Source organism: Protopterus annectens, chromosome 12.part0 (assembly GCF_019279795.1).
Source record: "Protopterus annectens isolate FY-2018-M chromosome 12.part0, PAN1.0, whole genome shotgun sequence".
NCBI lineage: Eukaryota > Metazoa > Chordata > Ceratodontiformes > Protopteridae > Protopterus > Protopterus annectens.
The window spans coordinates 623,857-645,751 of NC_056746.1; positions in this window are offsets into that span (position 1 = coordinate 623,857).

Consider the following 21,895-nt stretch of genomic DNA (forward strand, 5'->3'; position numbering starts at 1 on the left):
TACAGCATATGTGGGTGTATCTGAAGGTGTTAATAATATGTCTGATTTACCCCACCCTCTAACCATCTATAACCCATTCCACGGGAAAATGGTATGTGCAATCACAATTACCACCCCTGGACATCTGTCCTGTTGGGTCATATATATTTGCATGTCTGTTGATGCATCCGCCCGCTCATACATCCACACCTGATGGCCTGTTGCCATCAACCAACCCTGCATGTTGTTGGACTGTGTATTACTGTTGAAATTATGCATGTGCTTTGCATGCTGTTCAATGGTGTGAATAACTGGGTGTGTGGTTAATGGGAATACTAATGCATGCTGTTAAAACTAACTGTGAATGGTTTTTATATGTCACTAACCCAAACTGTAATGACATAATGCAAAACATAGAACGACAGGGAAGGCGGGTTCCGGCGGACCCACCTCTCCCACCTCAGCTGGCGAGTGCACCTGGCACTAGTGCCGAGTCCGGACCCTCCTCCAGTGGCCTGTGCCACCTGCAGGTGGAAGCGCTGCAGGGACGGGGCTCGCCCCCCCTCTGCAAGTGTGGCCGGAGGAGATCCACCACTCACCCTCCGTAACGTCCGGACTGTGGTGCGTAGGGAGATTCGGGACTCTGTCCTCGAGCCCCTACGCCAGCTCGAGGCACGGGTGGCGCAACCAACGGGCTTGCCCGCTGCCCCGCCACACAGCCCCCAGCACAGCCCCGCCCTGGGCAGTGAAGGAACAGTGGCAACTGCCTATGGGTGGGGATATCAGTTCCACTGTTGCCATCTGTGGGCTCATGGGCTCTGGACATCCCAACCTCCGTCCCCGTCATTTGTGTAACCCCCCACACGTGTCATACACCCCCCCTGTATGCCCCTTGTTTGTCTTGTCTGTTAACCTACCCAACCTACCTCCCCAGCTGTACCGACTACCTTCACCTGACATACCACTCTCACCTGAAAAAAAAAAAAGGGCACTCTGTACCCACAAAAAAATTACGCCCCATACATAGCTGCCCATTCCGCACACATGTCCACTGGACATGGAACCCATCAATTCCAATTGGCTGTACAACAGGTATTATTGTTGTCCTGACACCTCTCTCAGTGGTGGAAGGTTTCAAATGTCACACCAAATTATATACATATGCACAGCTGTTGCTGCTGAAGAAATGGGCAGCTATGGGCCTTACCTACATCCCTCCTGCACATCCCAAGCTTGTTTCCCTACTGTCTTACCCTCTTTGTGAACCCTTTTTCACCACTTTCCTGTCTCCCCGTTTTCTTTCAAAGAAAATAGCTGGTGTGCGCTAGGTGCGCTGAGCTAACCGCCAGTGCGCATAAGCGTGAGCTCCGCGCAAACCAGCGCTAACCCGGTTACAACTGCTTAAAAGTGCCTTAGTCACTTTGATTGACAGGTCCTGTACTCAGTTCAAAAGCAAAATAAAATCCCACTGTGAGTCCCGAACCCCGGACCTTGGCAACTATAGTCTGCATGACTTACCACTAAGCCATGACTCTTACATAGAAACACTGTGCTAGAGTAATTATATCATTTAACAGTAGGAATGAATGTAAAGGGAATATAGCTGTGTAGTACACAAAGCATGACATTTAGACTCACAAACAAAACTGGTGGATTTCCATAATAGTAGTGTGTGAACAGAAACAGCCATGCTAGCTGGAAGCTACTAGGTAATAATGTCACCATAGCACCTTGCAAGACACACACATACTCACAGCAGGATAAGCACTGCCCATACCCCACAACCCCTTACAGGAACACATCGGGACCAAGTAATAACATATGTGGAGCAAAGGGCCAAAACCAGGGACACATTACAAATGAAGTTACAACAAATGCAGACAGTTCAGAAAGTAACAGGGTCTACACCTTGTGGGATGTTTGCAAGGGTACGCAGTCTGGAACATGAATGTTTGTCACCATATCCCGACTTGAGGCCAGAATGACCTGCCAGATAAAGGTGTGCATGAGATGATGACCGAATTATGAGGCAGACATGTGGACAGCCTGCAAATATCTGTACACATGACGGGTACAACACCACCATATTTGAATAGCTAAGACCCTAGACATAGCAACAGTGAATGTCGTACAGGGATGCTCCACAGACCACATGTGAAATGTACAAACAGTAGGCAGAAAGGTGTAACACATGCAATGGCAACTATGGGTTCCCGAAAGTATTCACCACTCGCATGGCAGAAAAGGTGTAGTAATACCTATGCTCATGCTAACCCACAGTCACACCTGCAGCATACCAGACATATTACTGGGTGCACACCACTGATAAGTACCATTCCATGAGGCACATAACCGGTGAACCTGAAAGCCTCTGGGGCCTGCTCAGCAGCATACCCACATATGCTAATAGATGTCAAGGCCCACACCATGGCCAGACCACACTGCATGCTGTAACACCCTAGCAGATATAGCAAGCATTCCAGGGTGTGAATGTACATGGGAAATAGGAAAGCTACAGCAGCACACAACAGTCAAGACACCTAGCAGGCACACCAGTACTGACAGTGAAGGGCAACTATCGAAGACGAGCAACAGAATGCAAGCAAAGGTGAAAGGAAAACACACACACACACATGCACACATCAACAATAGTAGTAGTTGTTAGTGTACATACACAGTCAGTACAGGAAACTGGAGAAATGAATGGAGGAATGTTAACCCACAACCCACAGAGTAAAATTAGAGATACCAACCTTTACACTCACAGAATGTTGTCCACAGCATAACAGCATGGTCCCTGCCATTAACATCTGAAAGGGCCACGCCTTCCACACACCCTTTATAGCACAGTTCTGCAATCACAGTGAGAACTGCAACCAGTACACAACAGGCTGCATGCAATTAGCAAATGCTGGCTAACAATTGGTGCAGAGGCCATCACATGGGCATATGCAGATACCTACAAAAGTATGCTGCAGTCCATGTCCACGCATGCACAATTACATTGCACCTGGAGAGAGACAGAGAGACAGAGAGACAGAGAGACAGAGTGAGAGAGAGAGAGAGAGAGAGAGGGTGAAAGGGACAACCACACCCAGAACTATACTGCGAATAAGCAGACAGACAGCAATCACAGCAACAGCTACCTGGAAGCTGCAACAGTGAACCGGAGCAGCAGGACAGTGAGACAGACATTCGCAGACACAGCTGTGACTAACACAGGTACTGTAAAGTAATACTATCAAGGTGTACATACTGTGAACCCTCCATATGTGTTATTGGGCTGTATCCATATGTATATGAAGATGTGTAATGGGCAGGGGATATACAGCACCTATCAGTGAAGGCTGTACATACAGTTGTATGTGTCAGCAGCTATGTGCACATATATATGTCGTCTGATTGTAGGTTGTACTGCCATGTACTAATTACATTACAGAGCTATGTATGCTTAGCAGTATGTTAGTGTGTGTATACAGTAAGGTAGACATATATGCTGACATACCTGTCCAACATATGGCTATGTAGTCATGTCAACATATGTATGTGTAGATATCCTATATGTACATGTGTACATATGATATCCACATATGTATACATACATACAGAGAGAGAGATGTAGGACCACATAGACAGATGCTGATAGAATGTTGTAGCGACATAACTATGTAATGCACACATGCAGAGGTAGAAATATGTAGATACATATACATAGACAGACTGATCTGACCACCTACAGGTATGATTGTATATGCTGACCTGCAACACAGCCTGCCCCCCCCCCTGTCGCACACACCCCCTCTGTGCCCCCCCCACATCTACAGCAGAATATGTACAGCAATATATATATCTGTGCAAATGCATACACACATATGTACATGTATACAGACATAGACATATAGACATATCTTAATACATAGATATATGTATAGAGAGAGAGTGAGAGAGATGTATACAGAGCTGGAGTGAGGCACATGTGTACAGATGTATTGCAACTGGTGCCTGGGGACTAAGGCACGGAGTGAACAGCAGTGTCACATCCGAGTATCATACCACAGTCCAGACCACCTACACAGGTAACCACAATATAAATGAGTGTCCGCCCACCACTGCATGTGTCAGGGGTGGTCAGGGTCAGACATGTGTACAATAGTGGCCCCAATGAAAGTAACAGTGGCACACTATCCCTGGAACAGCTGCACATGGTATGTGTCCACCCACATGGTCGGTCAGGCATGGACATGTAGGTCAGTGTACTCCCACAGCACGTGGGTATGCCATGGTATGGACCTCACACGACAGCAACAGATATGTAGAAGGACACAGTGACATGTACAACACGGTGACAATGCACCCAAACACAGTACCATTGCACAGTGACTGTCACCACCATAGAGTACATGTATGCCGACCACGTACAGGTTACCACCCCCAGATGCACATATGGAGGTCACACCCATGACAGATGTCCAACAGGCAGTGTACCACCGGCCACCATACACGACCCACCTGTCTGCTGTGTGTCGCCTGTGCCACTGCAATTTAGTGCACATGTGTAGGTACGGGTTCAGACTCACTGACAGGACACACCCTGCAACACACCACACAGTGTTACGATGCGAGACTCCCCATGTGTACATGTCACACATACCCCTGCTGCATGTCACTGAGATAGGTAATATGCCATATGTGTCACCCTGTGTAACTGTGTGTCGGCAGCAGGTACCATCACACCACATGTGTCACAATTGTCAGGTTAGCAGAACAGTACGCTGCTGTAGACACAGGGGCATTAGCATATTGCACAGTATCGGATTACAATGTCATGTATTGTGTTGTATTGTATTGGTATGGTGAGGTGCCTCTTGCATGGAGTGGAACCACTGGTGCTGTGCTCCAGTGTACAGGTACATACCCTGTAGTCCAGGTAGTGTAACATAGCACCTGTATATGTGTGTTTAGCGCCTGTCAGAGGGTATGTAGCATGCAACTGGGGATACCAGCAGGTCCCGTCCATGTCGTGTAGTCTGCTCACCTGAGGGTGTCTCCCACCTGGATAACTGTGATGGCATTGAGGTTAGGGTCAGCAGGATACCCATGCCTTAATACAGGGGGAGGGTGGGGTGACACCTGCACTGACCCTGTCCGCCACAATGTGGTCTAGCTGTGGTGTAGGTGTAATATGTGTAGTGTACTAACCATGGGCATAGAGGATGGTCCCTGACCAGGTCGCTAAATAGGTCAGGTAGGCCTCCTGGTCATCTGCAGTATCACGCTTGATGTCCCACTCAACATTGCCCATGTGGTCAGTGTGGTGGGAAATAGATCCTTACCAGTGCTGCTCAGACATACCCTCCCTTCAGAGACTGATGCTCTGTCTCGTAGTAGCTTACATCAAGTGTGATACAATCAGTATATGGCTGTGGTTCGACGGACAGGATGCTGTCCTTTGTGGACAGTGTCCTGGACATATATGGGAATGCATGAGCCATGTGGTCTTGGAGATGTCTGTAGAAAGCAATTGTGTAGGGGTCAGCATTGTCTGATGTCTCTGACACTGGCCCAGTGGTCTGTAAGGACACCATATCAGTGTTACAAAGTGTAACGTCTGTATCTGTAATGTTGTGCACTGTAGCCATCTGTGCTGGTGGTGGAGGTGGGATATGTATATCCAGGGCAAGCAGGGTGTTGTCAGCTCACAGTAGTCGCCGATGTCGCCATACAGTACCTAGACACAAACACACAGAGTGAGGAGGTGCGCCTCACGGAATTGGTGTTCTGACTGCTGCTGTCCAGTAGTATGTCGTACGTAGCCTGGTAGGTACTGTACAACAGTTGATGGCCGAGCACTGCTACCTGGCCATCTACATGTGTATCCACCAATAGACAGACAGCTGCCACATATGTGTGATATGTGTTATTATGACAGTCAAGTAGCATGTGTATTATGTGTGCCAAGGTCTGCCAACATAGATTGCTGATACCATGTTTTCTTTATTCCCAGGTACATGGCCCACCCGAGACATAACCTACTCCGTGGCTGAGGATGAGGAGATACACCAGAGCCTGGTGCGGACTATGCAACACTCTTTTCCGCACCAGCCAGAATCAGCAGGTGAGGGCTTCACTGTGGCAGCACCTTGTCCAGCGGGTAAATGATATAGGCATGCATAATAGGACATATGAGCAGGTGCGACATCACTGCAGTGATTTGATTAGACATGTCCGCAGCGTGCATCAGATATCCACAGGCAACAGGTCGCCACAGGTGGTGGGTGGCTACACATCCCCCACTCACCAGACTGGAGGGACTGCTCCTGAGTGTAGTGGCTCCAGTCCACCTGCAACACCAACAGCAGCAGACATGTGTCATGATGGAGGCTGGAGCCGCACAGCAGCAGGACACTGAACGTGCAGGTAATATGTCACATGTGTAGTTGACTGTTGTGTACACTGGTAGTTAATGCATGTGTGTGGTGTGTCCTTTGTTTGTAGCTGCAACCATAGTATTAAATGTGCAAGTGTGATATCCGCAATATTAGCTGCAAACCGTTTAAAGGCGACTGTGATTCACCTGACCTGTATCATACTCCGTAATATTGGCACAGTTGTGCCCACTAACATTAGTTTCCTCCTGTCTGCAGGACCCTCTGGTATCACTGCAGTGCAGCCTATCCATGCTGGTGAGTGTCTATTTACTTTACCTGTTAAGATGTTGTTAGTAATAGTACCTTTTGGCACACTTAGTGGTGCCCCCTGTATGCATGTAGGTGTGTCTGTGTCTGTGTGTCAATATCACGCATACTGAGTACTGTTCAATTGTGTGAAACTGTGTGCACGTGTGCATGTGTGCAAGTGTGCATGTGTGCACCTGTGCATGTGTGCATGTGTGCATGTGTGCATGTGTGCATGTGTGCACCTGTGCATGTGTGCATGTGTGCATGTGTGCATGTGTGCATGTGTGCATGTGTGCACCTGTGCATGTGTGCATGTGTGCATGTGTGCATGTGTGCATGTGTGCACCTGTGCATGTGTGCATGTGTGCATGTGCATGTGTGCATGTGTGCATGTGTGCATGTGTGCATGTGTGCATGTGTGCATGTGTGCACCTGTGCATGTGTGCATGTGTGCATGTGTGCATGTGTGCATGTGTGCACCTGTGCATGTGTGCACCTGTGCATGTGTGCATGTGTGCATGTGTGCATGTGTGCATGTGTGCATGTGTGCATGTGTGCATGTGTGCATGTGTGCACCTGTGCATATGTGCATGTGTACATGTGCGCATGTGTGCACCTGTGCATGTGCATGTGTGCATGTGTGCACGTGTGCATGTGTGCATGTGTGCACATGTGCATGTGTGCATGTGTGCACCTGTGCATGTGTGCATGTGTGCATGTGTGCATGTGTGCATGTGCATGTGTGCATGTGTGCACCTGTGCATGTGTGCATGTGTGCATGTGTGCACGTGTGCATGTGTGCATGTGCATGTGTGCATGTGTGCATGTGTGCATGTGTGCATGTGTGCATGTGTGCATGTGTGCATGTGTGCATGTGTGCATGTGTGCACCTGTGCATGTGTGCATGTGTGCATGTGTGCATGTGTGCACCTGTACATGTGTGCATGTGCATGTGTGCATGTGTGCATGTGTGCATGTGTGCATGTGTGCATGTGTGCATCGCTGGCAGTGTGAAGACATTGTAAACTGTGTTTCCTGTTTACTTCCACAGGTTCTGTTGCTGCTCTGGTGTTATCTAGCAGGAAACTGAGTCAGGTGCCGTGGGTACTGCTACTGATGACATTGTTGTAGTGGCACAGGACGGTATGCCAGGGTCCGCCATTGGTCAGCCAATTGACAGTACACAGCTGTCAACACCATCCATGCGCACAGTTATCCTGCCATTACACCCCTTGTCACCACTGTCCCTAGGTGATGGACAGCATACAGTGGGCATCGACCAGGGTAGTGTGGTACCTGCGGCACATGCTTCCCCACACAGCAGCCATGGGCATGGCCCACACATGGTACCACACAGACAGTTGTCCAGGGGTTCTCGTGGGAGCATCCATGGGCGTACTGCCCCTGGCAGACGTGCCCACAGAGGACTTACAACCTCAGCTATGTTCCGGACTGTCATGCAGGCACAGTCACGTATGGAACGGTACACCAGACAGGGTCTGAGGGAGCTGACAGCATGTCGCACAGCCATGACCGACGGTATGCGTGACATTGCGGCCGCCATCCGTGATTTCACCAACGTCGTAGACAGACGTTGTGGGGACATCTTAGACCGTCTCAACAACTACATGCCCATGAGCCAGGGTGATGGTGGGCGGTTGCGTCGTCGACGTGGCCGTATGCCAGCAACAGCAGCAGCTGGCAGTCGGCGTGGACGACAACAGGGCCGCGGCCGCCCCCGTAGTGCCAGCAGCAGCCCCAGCAATGCTGGTTCTGTGCTGTCATCAGACCGCCCCAGGAGACCACGTGCACGTGGCTCTGGCCAGGGCCGACAGGGCTCTGTGTCCAGTCAGCGAACACCTGCTTCCGATGACAGTACCCAGTCTGGTTTGGTCCCGGATACGGTCCGTAGCACCCCTGCAAGGCACAGGTACCGTGTCCGTGCCCAGAGACACTGATCTGTATGGCCTGGCAGGTACAGTCTGTGGCTGTCCACAAACACCAGTAAATGGCAGCCATGAGGTGGAACTGTGTGCATCCATACACACATGCAATATAACAACACCTAGGGCTAACGATACACGCACACACTGCAGCAACACTGCCCCACCTTCTACTGCTGTCCCTCACCAACACACATACACATACATGTCAATTGGTGGTATGGGTGGCTGACCCAGGTATACCAGGTTCACACCCTGTGCATATGATGAAACTGTGCCACCTCCTGCAGTCTGTAACAACTGTGCAGGTACAGGTTAACATGTTACTGATGCACAGGGTGACCACATAGATGTGTAGTAATAGTATCATGTGTTGTACAGTACTGTGTGCTGATTCCATTGTGGGTATATCACAGCATGCCTGATGCAGTATTTGTGTGATTGTCATGTCCTGTTGTCTACACCCATGGTAAGTAACATAGTGTATCATCTGCACATGTTGGCATACTAGTGGTAATGATGTCAACAGCAGCCTACATACATAGGTAGCACAGGGGATGGGTAATGACTGTAGTAGCACACAATGATGGACATGTAAATTGCAAGTGGCATGTTGGCCACACTGGACTCTGCAATGCAGATGTGTGAGGACGTTGATATGTGTGCATAACTACACAAGTGGTACGGGACACATAGGTGCACACTAGCACTGCATGCACACACCTCCTACCATACTAGACAGCCCCAACACACATAACAAACTGTCACGGGAGGGAGAGTCCCCATACATGTCAGGGATAGTGTGGTGGCAAGCCAGGGAGCATAAATCCTACTAAGTATGGCACCACTGTGAGAAGGATCGGTGTCTGTTATTTGACATGTGTATTACTGCAGGTACGGGCACATGGCTTTATATCCAGTTATTGTACATCCTGACAGTACATGCATGTTCCGTACACTTGTGTGCACTGAGACTGGACCCTGGCCATCTGACCAGTGTGTTTCCATTTACATGTGCATAGCGCCTGCATATGTGCAGTGTTACCTTATGGAACTGGTACAGCTTGTTTGTTGTACAATGGAGTACATGGAGCACTGTTCACTGTACCTTTGTTTGCATGCATGTTTGCTTGCAATTACCCTGGAATACCGATCACACCTGCAATGCATAGTTATAGGGCTTCTGTGGACTCCTAGTGCCATCTGTGTAGCCTACTGTATGTATGGCCGTGTCCCACTTGAGAGGTTGCTACTGTTTGACCTGTTTACATGTACATTGACTGTGACACTGTGCATATGACCTGCCTGACATGTGTCCACGTGAGCAGTCATGTATGCTACTGCTAGGTAGTCACAGGCACTACACCTTCGCACATCCATCTCCTGTTGAACTACCTGCTTTGCTAGGGACAGCCTGCACCTGTCACCCCTGGCCTATCGGATATTGGCAAAGCCTCTTGCTACCCCCATAGTGGCTATGTTAGGCAGGGCTCACATGACAAACCCACCTTCATAGGTATCACAAGGGTTAAGACACTAAGAGCAATGCTGCACAACGCCAGATGTCTAATCCTCCACATGCATGCACCCAAAACACTCCTTTGCAGGGGAAACATCGATATGTGTGCAGTAACAGATGCCTGGTTTAGGGCTACTGGGGCACACCAGCACTACCGGGTGTAACCGGGTTGATTCCTTTGCTACAGTCACCAAGGCCATTGCCGAGGGGAAGGTGGTTCACACAGCCTACCTGGGCCTTGCAAACGCCTTGGCAACAATACCACACTTGGCCATTCTAGGCAAGCTCACCATCCTGAATATGAGCCCGTATGTCACTAGATGGATTGCACAGTGGCTCATGAACAGAACACACATGTTTAGCATTGCTGGAGCCATGCCACACCCCATAACAGTTCCAGGATGTGTCCCAGAAGGCTCAGTCCTGGGACCCTCTTGTTAGGTACATATTTATTGGAGGTACAGGCCAACACGGATGAACTGTGGCTGTCCAGATATGCAGATGACTGCAAACTGGACAACATAATCGACTACCCAGCTGGCACAGGCATCTTCCAAAGGGGCATCAGAGCAACAGACAACTTGTGCCAGGCCCATGGCCGCTGCTGAACAGTGTGTAGAAGGGGACTGTGCATACTGTAGTCTGTTCACCTAGTTACCAAAAGGGACATTGTCCCCACACACACTAACCTCCTCAGCCAGAAACACACACTTGCCAATTGCAGGATTCAAACCCTATCTGACTGTTATGACACGTGAGACAGGCGCATTAGCTGAGCACGCTATTTGCATTACTGGGAGTTTTCTTCCCCTGCTATACTTATGGAGTGCTGAGATCATCAGTATTTAGAAAAGGGTATGGGCATCCTGTAGTGTCCTATCCTATTCGCCAAAAGGGACACGTCCCTTGCACACTAACACCCTTACACAAACACACACACTTGCCATTCACAGGAATCAAACCCCTACCTAGTTATGTTATGACACTTGAGACGGACGCATTAGCAGAGCGCGCTATTCGCATTACTGGGAGTTTTCTTTTCTCATGCTCTACTTATAGGGTGCTGACATCAGCAGTGTGTAGCAAAGGGGAGGGGCATCCTGTAGTCTGTTCACCCAGTTTCCAAAAGGGACTTTTCCCTCACACACTAACCCCCCCCACACAAACACACACACTTGCCATTCACAGGAATCAAACCCCTACCTAGTTATGTTATGACACTTGAGACGGACGCATTAGCAGAGCGCTATTCGCATTACTGGGAGTTTTCCTTTCTCATGCTCTACTTATAGGGTGCTGACATCAGCAGTGTGTAGCAAAGGGGAGGGGCATCCTGTAGTCTGTTCACCCAGTTTCCAAAAGGGACTTTTCCCTCACACACTAACCCCCCCACACAAACACACACACTTGCCATTCACAGGAATCAAACCCCTACCTAGTTATGTTATGACACTTGAGACGGACGATTAGCAGAGCGCTATTCGCATTACTGGGAGTTTTCCTTTCTCATGCTCTACTTATAGGGTGCTGACATCAGCAGTGTGTAGCAAAGGGAGGGGCATCCTGTAGTCTGTTCACCCAGTTTCCAAAAGGGACTTTTCCCTCACACACTAACCCCCAAGACACAAACACACACACTTGCCATTCACAGGAATCAAACCCCTACCTAGTTATGTTATGACACTTGAGACAGACGCATTAGCAGAGCGCCATTCGCATTACTGGGAGTTTTCCTTTCTCATGCTCTACTTATAGGGTGCTGACATCAGCAGTGTGTAGCAAAGGGGAGGGCATCCTGTAGTCTGTTCACCCAGTTTCCAAAAGGGACTTTTCCCTCACACACTAACCCCCCTCACACAAACACACACACTTGCCATTCACAGGAATCAAACCCCTACCTAGTTATGTTATGACACTTGAGACGGACGCATTAGCAGAGCGCTATTCGCATTACTGGGAGTTTTCCTTTCTCATGCTCTACTTATAGGGTGCTGACATCAGCAGTGTGTAGCAAAGGGGAGGGGCATCCTGTAGTCTGTTCACCCAGTTTCCAAAAGGGACTTTTCCCTCACACACTAACCCCCCTCACACAAACACACACACTTGCCATTCACAGGAATCAAACCCCTACCTAGTTATGTTATGACACTTGAGACGGACGCATTAGCAGAGCGCTATTCGCATTACTGGGAGTTTTCCTTTCTCATGCTCTACTTATACGATGCTGACATCAGCAGTGTTTAGTAAGGGAATGTGCATCCTGAGTGTCGTTTCCTGTTTGCCAAAAGGGACATTTCCCTCACACAAACGCCAACCTCACACACAGACAGACGCACACACACACACACTGAGCACTTGCAGGATTTGAACCCCTATCTAACTATGTCATGACACTTGAGACGGACGCATTAGCGGAGCGCGCTATTCGGATTACTGGGGAGTTTCATTTCTCCTGCTGTACTTCTAGGGTGCTGACATCATCTGTGTTTGGAAAGGGGAATGTGCATCCTGTGGGGAAGCGGACACCAAGCACACTATGGCTAAGCTGTCATTCCCTAGGGCAAACAGCCTATTGTTGACCTCTACACCATTATGTTTAATTGTCAAATGCACATTATTTGTTGCTAATAGACTGTTTGCATATCTTTATTGCCATAGCATTCCCTGTTGGTATGGACAACCTCTGCATCTGTGGAAACTGTTTGCATATGGGAGGGATCCACTATATCACGTATGTCTCTGTAGTCATTTCACTGTGTGCACTGGGCAGACTGCTGTAATGTGGTTGGACCCTGGCATAACACATAACAATACCAGATACGTGTGTCCCACTGCTAAAACAAGATTTGGACTAAGTGTGTGAGCATGCCCAGTTCAGCCTTCCCATGGCATGTTGTCAAAGTGTGTGAGCATGCCCAGTGTGATTATTCCATATGTTGGACTCTGCAGCCCACCACATTTGTGGATGTGTGTGAACTTCACAAACTATCACCCGCACATGGTTGTGGGTTGTGTGTCATGTTGTGTAGTTACTGTACAACTGCTTTGTGTGTCAACACAACAGGATTATACTGTGCCTGCAGTGTTTGCATGGGATACTTTGCATGCAGTCGTCAACATCCTTTCACACTGACCTAACACTGTAGTACTGTATAGTGTACTGGCAGTACTTTGACTGTGGTGGACAGTAACCTGGGCTTTACTGCTATCACTGCTTTACATTCTGATCATGGGCACAACAGCCTGGTCGGGGCCAGTTGTGTACATCTGACCATGTTGCATTCTGTTCTGATATGCACTACTTACACCAGACTTGCCCAACATTGTTAGTGTATCCCACAACATAGGTGTACAATTGCATACACTAGCGTTGTGCCCTAGTCCATGGCTAATGCAAGTTGGAGAGTGTGTTTGTCCTTCCACACACATTGTAAGTGGAGTTTGCCATGACCAATGTAATGGTTGGTATACTGTGCCTCTGTCTACCTGTGACATGACAGTGATATCCTGGATGAACCTACCATCTCCCCTCCACCCATCAGGATTCCTATTGAGGAAGATTGATAAGTGACTCTATGGGTAGCCTGTGCTGAGGGTTCACTCATGGGTGGGGGTGGCTTCTGTGTTATGGATCACACAGTACAGCCTGTCCCATGTAAGTCAGTGCTGGGGTTCAGGTCTGTCATGTGCATAGCTCAGTGCCATTCAGATTGTACTATGTGCAGCATTTTTATTGATGCCAGCAACACATGCAGAACATGGCATGTGTGTAGGCTGATTGATACTCCTGATGTGGTACTGTTGGGGACTTTACAGTTGATGGAGGTGTCTGCTGAGGTACATCCCACAGGGGCTATTGTAGTCGATTGACCCACTGATGCAGGAGGACTGCAGAGCCACAATGACCTCACCTTGTGTAGATCTGACATCCTTCATGATTAGGTGGGTATATGGTATGTTTCTGTAAACACTACAGCACATGTTTGTCCAGTGCAGGATATCTATCACCCTGTGTCCCCAGGTCTCTCATTACATGTTAACTACATAATGGGTTAACACCTATGTGGTAATTGGTGGACACTTACTGTATATCCACGGGGTTGACTATACACATTTCTGCACTTAGCTTGCTGACATAGCTATGGCACCAGTTGTCTGTTTGTATGTGGCCCTTTGTAGGATGCATGTGTCAGCTGGTGGATCATATGTGGTGAGCGGTTTGTAGTCCTCTCATAACATGTTAGGACACAGTCCTTCCATGTTTGCCTGTACCTATGGGACATATATACCAGACGAGGGGATACCAGGTCCAAGCCTTGTGGGATGCCAGTTATATCTGGTTTGTAGTCTGACATGGCTGAAGCAGGTCTGACCATGTCTGTTCTGTCCTTGGTCTGGTTTGCAACCCCTCTACTGACATGTGGGTTTATATTTACACTGGTGAGCCTATCTATACTGAACATGTAGGGTATTGTATAGACGCCTTTGCAAGGTCCAGATCCACTGTGTGGATCACATTGCCCTCATCAATGACCTGAATGACTGTTTCAATTGGGTCCGACATGGTTAGGGGCAGGATCTGCACTTGAGAGGGCCACACTGTGTTGGGTCCGGTGTCAGTAGGTCCCCGACATCCATATTTCTGTGGTACATGCTGCTCCTTTCCATAGCTGAGCAATCTGGGCTTCTCAGGATTCTGGGGTAGTACTGTTCAGTATCCACTCAGGCAACACCTTTGTTGAGAAGGACCACTGTTGCTGTACACTGCTCTTTGGGTACATATTCTGTGGTACGGCTGGCATTGAGCAGTAGTGTGGTGTGGCATTCCATTCATCTTAGACTCCATGTTGCACATCGCCCAGGTCACCATCTCATACCATTGCTGCTGTGTGTTTTGCTTTGGAGATGTTGTCTGTTACCTCAGCATCTGCTATGTCAGGGGGCCAGCTGTCTGCTGGGATACATATTCTGCATACATGGGGGTGTGTGGGTTTGCACTGCACCTGTCAGGATGTATGTTGGCAATATGTGTGTGTGTTTGTGGTGTTTGTGTGATTCAGTCCATATCTGTGAATTCACAAGATGGCTCCTACCATCAGTTGTGTAAGCCTTCGGATTATCCTTCATGTCCTGTGCAATTTGTATCTACATAGGTTCATAGGTTCATACTAGGCTATCCACCCTGGGCATTTGTTAGGCTAGCCAGAGTGTGTGTGGCTTTTGAGACCCCTTGCTATCTGGATATTATGGCCATGTATTGTTTGCTTAGCTGTGCCTCTGTCTGGACATCACACAGTGAAGACCCCCACTGTAACTCTACAATCATCCATCCACTTGCCAAGATTCCTGTTGAACAATGTCAGTGAGGGGCTCTGCCTAACATGGGGTGGGAGTCTGGTCCAGGGTGTGAGGAACCTCTGGATTATGTATCTGTCCCACCAGCACATCCTATTTCATTATGTGTTGGGGTTGACATCTCTCACTCTCGCAGCTCCAATGGATATGTGTTGTCTGGGGTGGAGCAGGTCCATCACTCCTGTGTTAGGCATGGCCTCCTACAACAGGCATGCAATGCCTCTGTGTGGGCAGTCTGCAACTGTAGTCAGCTGGGGTGTCTACAGCCTAGCAGCATATGACATATATGTATGACACTTTCTCCTCTTGGTAAGGTAGCTTTGCAGTCTTCCTAACTGCTGCAGGTGTCAGGTAAGGTAGATCCCACATGAGTCATTGTACTGGATTATCGGTGTGATTGGGATAACGATAGGGGCACAGTGGCCTCTGTTGCCATAGATGTGACTCCTTTCCTAATACAGTGTCACATGTACACAGTCTTCCTAGCCACATTGGCAATGTGGGTGTCACATAACAGGTTACTGTTCACTTGTGTCCCTTGGTCCCTGGTTACACCTTCCATACATTATGGTTTACCACCTTTGTGGTATTTCGTGGTACCTTGTCTGGTATTTGGTGGGACATTCATACTGTCCAGTGTGTTCCAGACGGTTGGGGGGGGGGTTATTGTGTGTGAGAGTGCGGTCTGTAGCATACTGCAGACTGCACAGCAGTCTTGCCTACAGTTAGTTGCACGTGGGTGAACTCCACTGCCTTGTACATTGTCAGTTACCTGGACGTCTGGGTGTCTGTGCTGCCTATGGTTACTCACCTCCTTTTATGTAGTGTTCCAGGTTTTGGGGCCATGACACATGGTACATGGTATAACCTGGTAGTGCTGGTGTGCTGTCAGGAGCCTTGCAGCAGGTTTCTGTCACTGCACAGAAATCGATGTTCTGTATTCTGGCGATGGCCTAGGGGGCATGCATATTGGGGTGTACACATCTGGCATCGGTCATCATTTCCCTTATGTTTCTTCCCACTTATGTTTTCTCGGGTGGCGGGTCAGTCTGTTCAGCCTTGCCTACAAAAGGCTGTGTGGAGGTGGCCAAGGCCTTATCCACTATTCAGACGCCCAGGGTAACGGGTGCAGGCCATACCAAGGGCAGCTGCATGGATTGTCAAGCATGACATCCCAACCTGACAGACATTGGATCCCCTTGGACTGACACCAGTAGATGTGCTACTTGCTATGACTGATCATTCCATGTTTCTACTGTGGCATTATTCTTGGTAAGGGTAAGTTGCTGCAAACGGTGAGTGTCATACCAGCCTGGACTACATAATCAGATAGCTCATCTGTGTCTCTTTACATGTAGGCTAGGGCAGTACACCTCGGGTCATTCACACCAGCATGGACTATAACTGCATCATATTTCTGTTTGCTTTGGAGTGACCTTCATATTTGTGTTATGTGGCATGTTGTGGCGGCCTACAGGCAGCTTACTGTACCCTTTCCTTTGTTCAGTCTGCTGTGCGGGACAGCAGTGTGTCTGACTATGGAGTCACCTATTACAACTGTATCAGGCATGTTGTTTCTCCTTCTGGCCTGTGACTGTTTGGCACACCAGCTTTGTGTGCTATGTTGTGCATGTGCTATGTTTGGTGGATGTTTCATTGGGTGTCTGCTTTATTGGCCTCTGTTGGTGTGCTGTGTGTGTGATTTCTGCCTCTGGGAATGTCTTTCTGTGTTTATGTGTTTGGTTTGCAGTTGTGGTAGGTCTATGTGGGTATGTATTTGTGGTGTGTGTGGTTACCTTCTCCTACTGACTTGTTGTGGGTGTACTGAGTTGGGGGAGCTCTGCCTCCGGTTTGGATGGATGGTTGCATCTCTCACATATATTTGTATTTCTTGGGTGGAGTTGGTGGTTGTCTGTGTACTTGGGGCAGGTGTAACATTGGCACAGGGTTCACAGATTCCACTTGTTGAGCCTGGCCTTACTGGATTGCATGTGTGGACAGATTATATTGCCATACTACTGATCAGTAATTACGTCATTGTTCATGCTTGCTCTATCATGTAGTAGCTTCCTCTTTCTCTTGCATGTTTTAGTTATGGCTGGAGTCCACCATGCCAGATTTAGGCACTGTGTCTTGTTTTAATTTGGGACTGCATAATCCAAGCATTCCTGGCGGTGTTCATGGCGTGGCTGTCTTGCAGGTTCTGAGGCGTGGCCCATATTTTGCACCTGCGCGTGAACTTTCATGGCTTCTACATCATTTTGGAGGTGTGCGCATAATGCTTAGCACATGTTTTCCACTGTGTTTCCCGGACAGGGACTCTGGTCAGGGTTTGTATATCCAGTGTGATTACTATATGGTCTGGTGTTACCAATGTGCAATACACTTCTCATCTTAACATGCCGCACTCCATGTTGCTGATTATCACATCCAGTATGCTTGCCCTCTTGTGGGTGTGCTACGTTGTTCCTGGGCCTTTTGGTTTGTGGTTTAATGCCCTTTTGTCCTACACTGTTGCAGCTGGTATACTTCTCCCAGTCTATGTGTCTGGGTATTTGCAGTCAGCAATTATAATGTGGTTTTCAGGACTTGACATATTCATGTATTCCAGCATGGGCGCAATGCAGTTTCTGGTGTTGGGCCAGTACTCTGTGGCAGGCTATACACTGGTGGGCGGTTTTAGCCACTGTTACTTGTGCATGGCTAGTCCATGCTGCTTTTTCTGGTGGTACCAACATGGGGGTGTTGTTATCCTTGTCATTGTTGATGGTCACCCTCCTTTGTAGCTTGTTCCAAGTGTTGAGGATGTACAGCACAGTCTGAGGTGTGACCTGGTGGTGTTAGGGTGCTGTTGTGAGCCTTGCCTCGGTATTCTGTTACAGCACAGTTATCAACATTCTCCATACTGGGTGGGCTTAGTCTGCATGCATCTTGCTGTTTGACCTTATCCCTTATCTGATTCTTATCCCTTCTGGTACCTAGGGAGATAGGTTTGTGTTTTGCACCTTCCTATTCAGGGCACACTGTGCATGACAACAGCCTTTGCCAGTATCCATACAGCCTGCACTGATAGGTGCATGCCAGTCCTGGCAGGTGGTGCATCATGTCATGCTCAGCATGTCATCCCAGACTGGCACACAGTTCGTCCCCTTTGCCTACCTGCATTACTCCGGTAATTGTTGCACTTCATCATCTCGTTGTCCTGTTGTGGCATGCTGCTTGTTGAGGGTAGGATGTTAGACGGGGTCCTCAGGTGTGCATATGGTACTTGGTGTTACATTACTTGACACACAGCATTCATGCCTCAGGTGGTGCTGCAGGGCTGCCTCTGTCGGATGCACATATTACACTTACCTGTACATGTTTGTGAACAGGTTGTGTCACATTAGGCATCCCTGTTACTATATGGTGAGTCGGAGAGGGGTATCATTCCCATGGTTCCTACTGAGCCAATGTATGTGCTATGCGTTGCCTCTTTGCCAGAGCCAGGGCATACTGGGCACGCCTCCTTCTGCCTACTGGGGCAGGCTCAGGTTGTTCCTCCTCCGAGTCACGCTGTGCCTGTGGTGGCCTTGGCGATGGTGGGGGGCTGTTTGGCCCAGCCCTATGGTGATCCTGCTGCAGCTGTTTTCGCATGATCATATTATGTAGCATAGCACATACCATGACAATTTGGGTACATGTAGTTGGTGTGTACTGCAAGGCTCCACCAGATGTGTCGAGACACCGGAACCGTGACTTGAGCAGCCCAAACACACGCCTATTACATTCCGTGTTTGTGCGTGTGCCTCATTATGGCGTTCCTGTTCAGGTGTGTGTGCATTTCTGATGGGTGTCATCAGCCACGGCTCCAGTGCATATCCAGCATCCCCACTAGGTGTCCATGTGGGATGTCCCCATTGGCAAATGTCTGGTACAGCTGCCAGATGCCAGATGTGGGAATCGTGGTAGCTCCCAGGACAGCCGCACACACATTCATTATTATGCCCTGGGCATCACACACGACCTGGCAGTTGATGGAGGGGAAGCCCTTGCGGTTTATGTAGGCCCTACCCGCCTCCTGCTGGTGCTTTCATGCGTATGAGCGCGCAGTCTATGGCACCCAGTACCTCACAGTATTCCCCGATCTGCTGGACGAGACGCACGTTGCTGGCCAATACCTCACGGGCATTGGGGAAGTATACATGATCACCGACATGTTGACATGGCATCCAGGAACTGGTGCAGTACCCTGGAAGCTGATGCCTGTGATATCCCCATCATATCGCCAGTTGGTCTCTGGAAGGTACCTGTTGCTAGTATTCTTAGGCCAACACATACCTTGGTTTCCACTGGGATGGGTTCCCCTCTGTTGGTTCTGTGTGTGAGGCGTGGCCTGCACAGCTCCACTATTTGCTGCAGGAGGTCTCTGTCCACCCTATAGCTCTACTATCTCCAGCTCATGTAACCCATGGTAGGTGACACTGGGCCTGTACACTCTTCTCTGCCTCCTCACTGCGGGTTGTCTGGCACCATCTGCATTGTCACCACCCTCAGCAAGTCGCCTATGTCTCATTATGACAGCTATGGCAGCCCCTAACATTTCTGCTCTGAGTTCAGCTTTTCAGTTTTCACTTCTGATAACTGAACTCCTGTCTTGCAGTGTCTCTTGAGAGAAACATTCTGCACTGCTGTTTGCAGAGTTTTAAGTGCTGGGCTGGCCTAGTATTCTGCCTGTGTAATTGCCTGCATCTAATTGTTTTCACCTGCTAGCTCCAGCAGTATTCCCTGCTAACTTCCTAGTACATCTGTTGTTTCCTTTTTCCTGCTGTTTCCTCAGGGTGGGGCCGTGCAAACCAGCAGAAACAGGCTCACAGTGGCTTACACGCCAAGACACATACTTACACAGTTCAGAATCTGCTTATTCAGTTTTAAACGCTGCACGCCCGCAAACAGTGTTAAACAGCTCCCAACACGCCCCACATGCTTAGTCTGACTTACACGCCAAGACACTGCCTTACACGCCAAGACACTGCCTTACACGCCGCACAATCAGACATTGCTCACGGCGCCAAGACACGGCAAGATACACGCCCAGCAAGAAACTTTGGTGTAGGCAACAGTGTACACCTTCCATTTCTTGGCTTTCTCATGTTTACTTGGGGGCACACCTCCTCCCTTGATGTCTCTCTGACATCTGTCATGTAACTCTACCTCCCAATGAGTTCTATCCCTTTCTACCCTTCCCCCCTGTGATGTCACCTATCTCCTACTCTGTTCCTCCCCCTTCTGTAACTCTTACACTACTCAGACTGTGCTCATTTGCTATGTGACAGTGGTATTCAGTATCCTTACCCTAATTTGCATCAGATTGCCTACTAATGCTTAGTTACATCTCTTACACTTGGCTTCCCCCCTTGGCAACCACTACACGGTGGCCATGTTGGTTTTCCTATGCTGGTCCCTCCATTGACATTCCATATAATTCATAACACCTACATTTGTAGGTTTAAAACCTTCGCTTACAGTTTTATGCAGCGCAGCCCGCTTATGGGGCTGCGCTGGGTTTACACATCGGCAATTGCCGAAAAAAAAAAAATGATTTTTATTTTTTTTGCATGGGGTTGCATTGCCAATGGCCACATATTTGGCCATTGGCATGCTGCCTATGACATATGCACCCTTTATTTGGAGCTGACATGGCTCCATTGCCGTGTTTGCAGAAACGTACTCAGTTGTCAACTGAGTACATTTCTGCAGCTAACACGGCTCTTACACGGGCTGTTCTGGGCTTCCTGGATCGCTGATCAGCCTCATTTGCATGCTATTCGGATGCAAGTGGGCTGATTAGCTTAGCCACGCCCACTCCGTGTAAGAGCCGTGTTAGACTAGCTCTTACACGGACTTTGGGCTGTTCCTGGATCACGAAGGCTACATGGAGTCTTACACTACTCTTAGACTCCGTGTAAGCCTTCGTGAATCCGGCCCAATGTCTTTTTTTTAGACCAAATGACTTTTAGATTAATTTTTAGAGAAAAATTGAGTCTTAGAACAAACATTATGTACCTACACACACACACACACACACACACATATATATATATATATATATATATATATATATATATATATATATATATATATATATATATATACAGATAGAGAGAGAGAGAGAGAGAGCAACAGAGACATATGCCTTCTGTAAAAAGCTTTTATTAATCTTACCATAATTTCAGTGGGTGCTTCTTTAAAGGAGAATGCTTTATTGGTATGCTTGTTGGCATTTTCATTTCATTTATTTTTATTGCCTCACAGTACATTCATTTTAGACATTTGTAAGTTTTATGGAAGTAATAAAATGTTCTTTGATACTTTTAGCATGCCTTTCTTGAGAAACAGTACTGTCAAACAATATTTTCAAATTCTTCAAGTTTTTTCTTTTT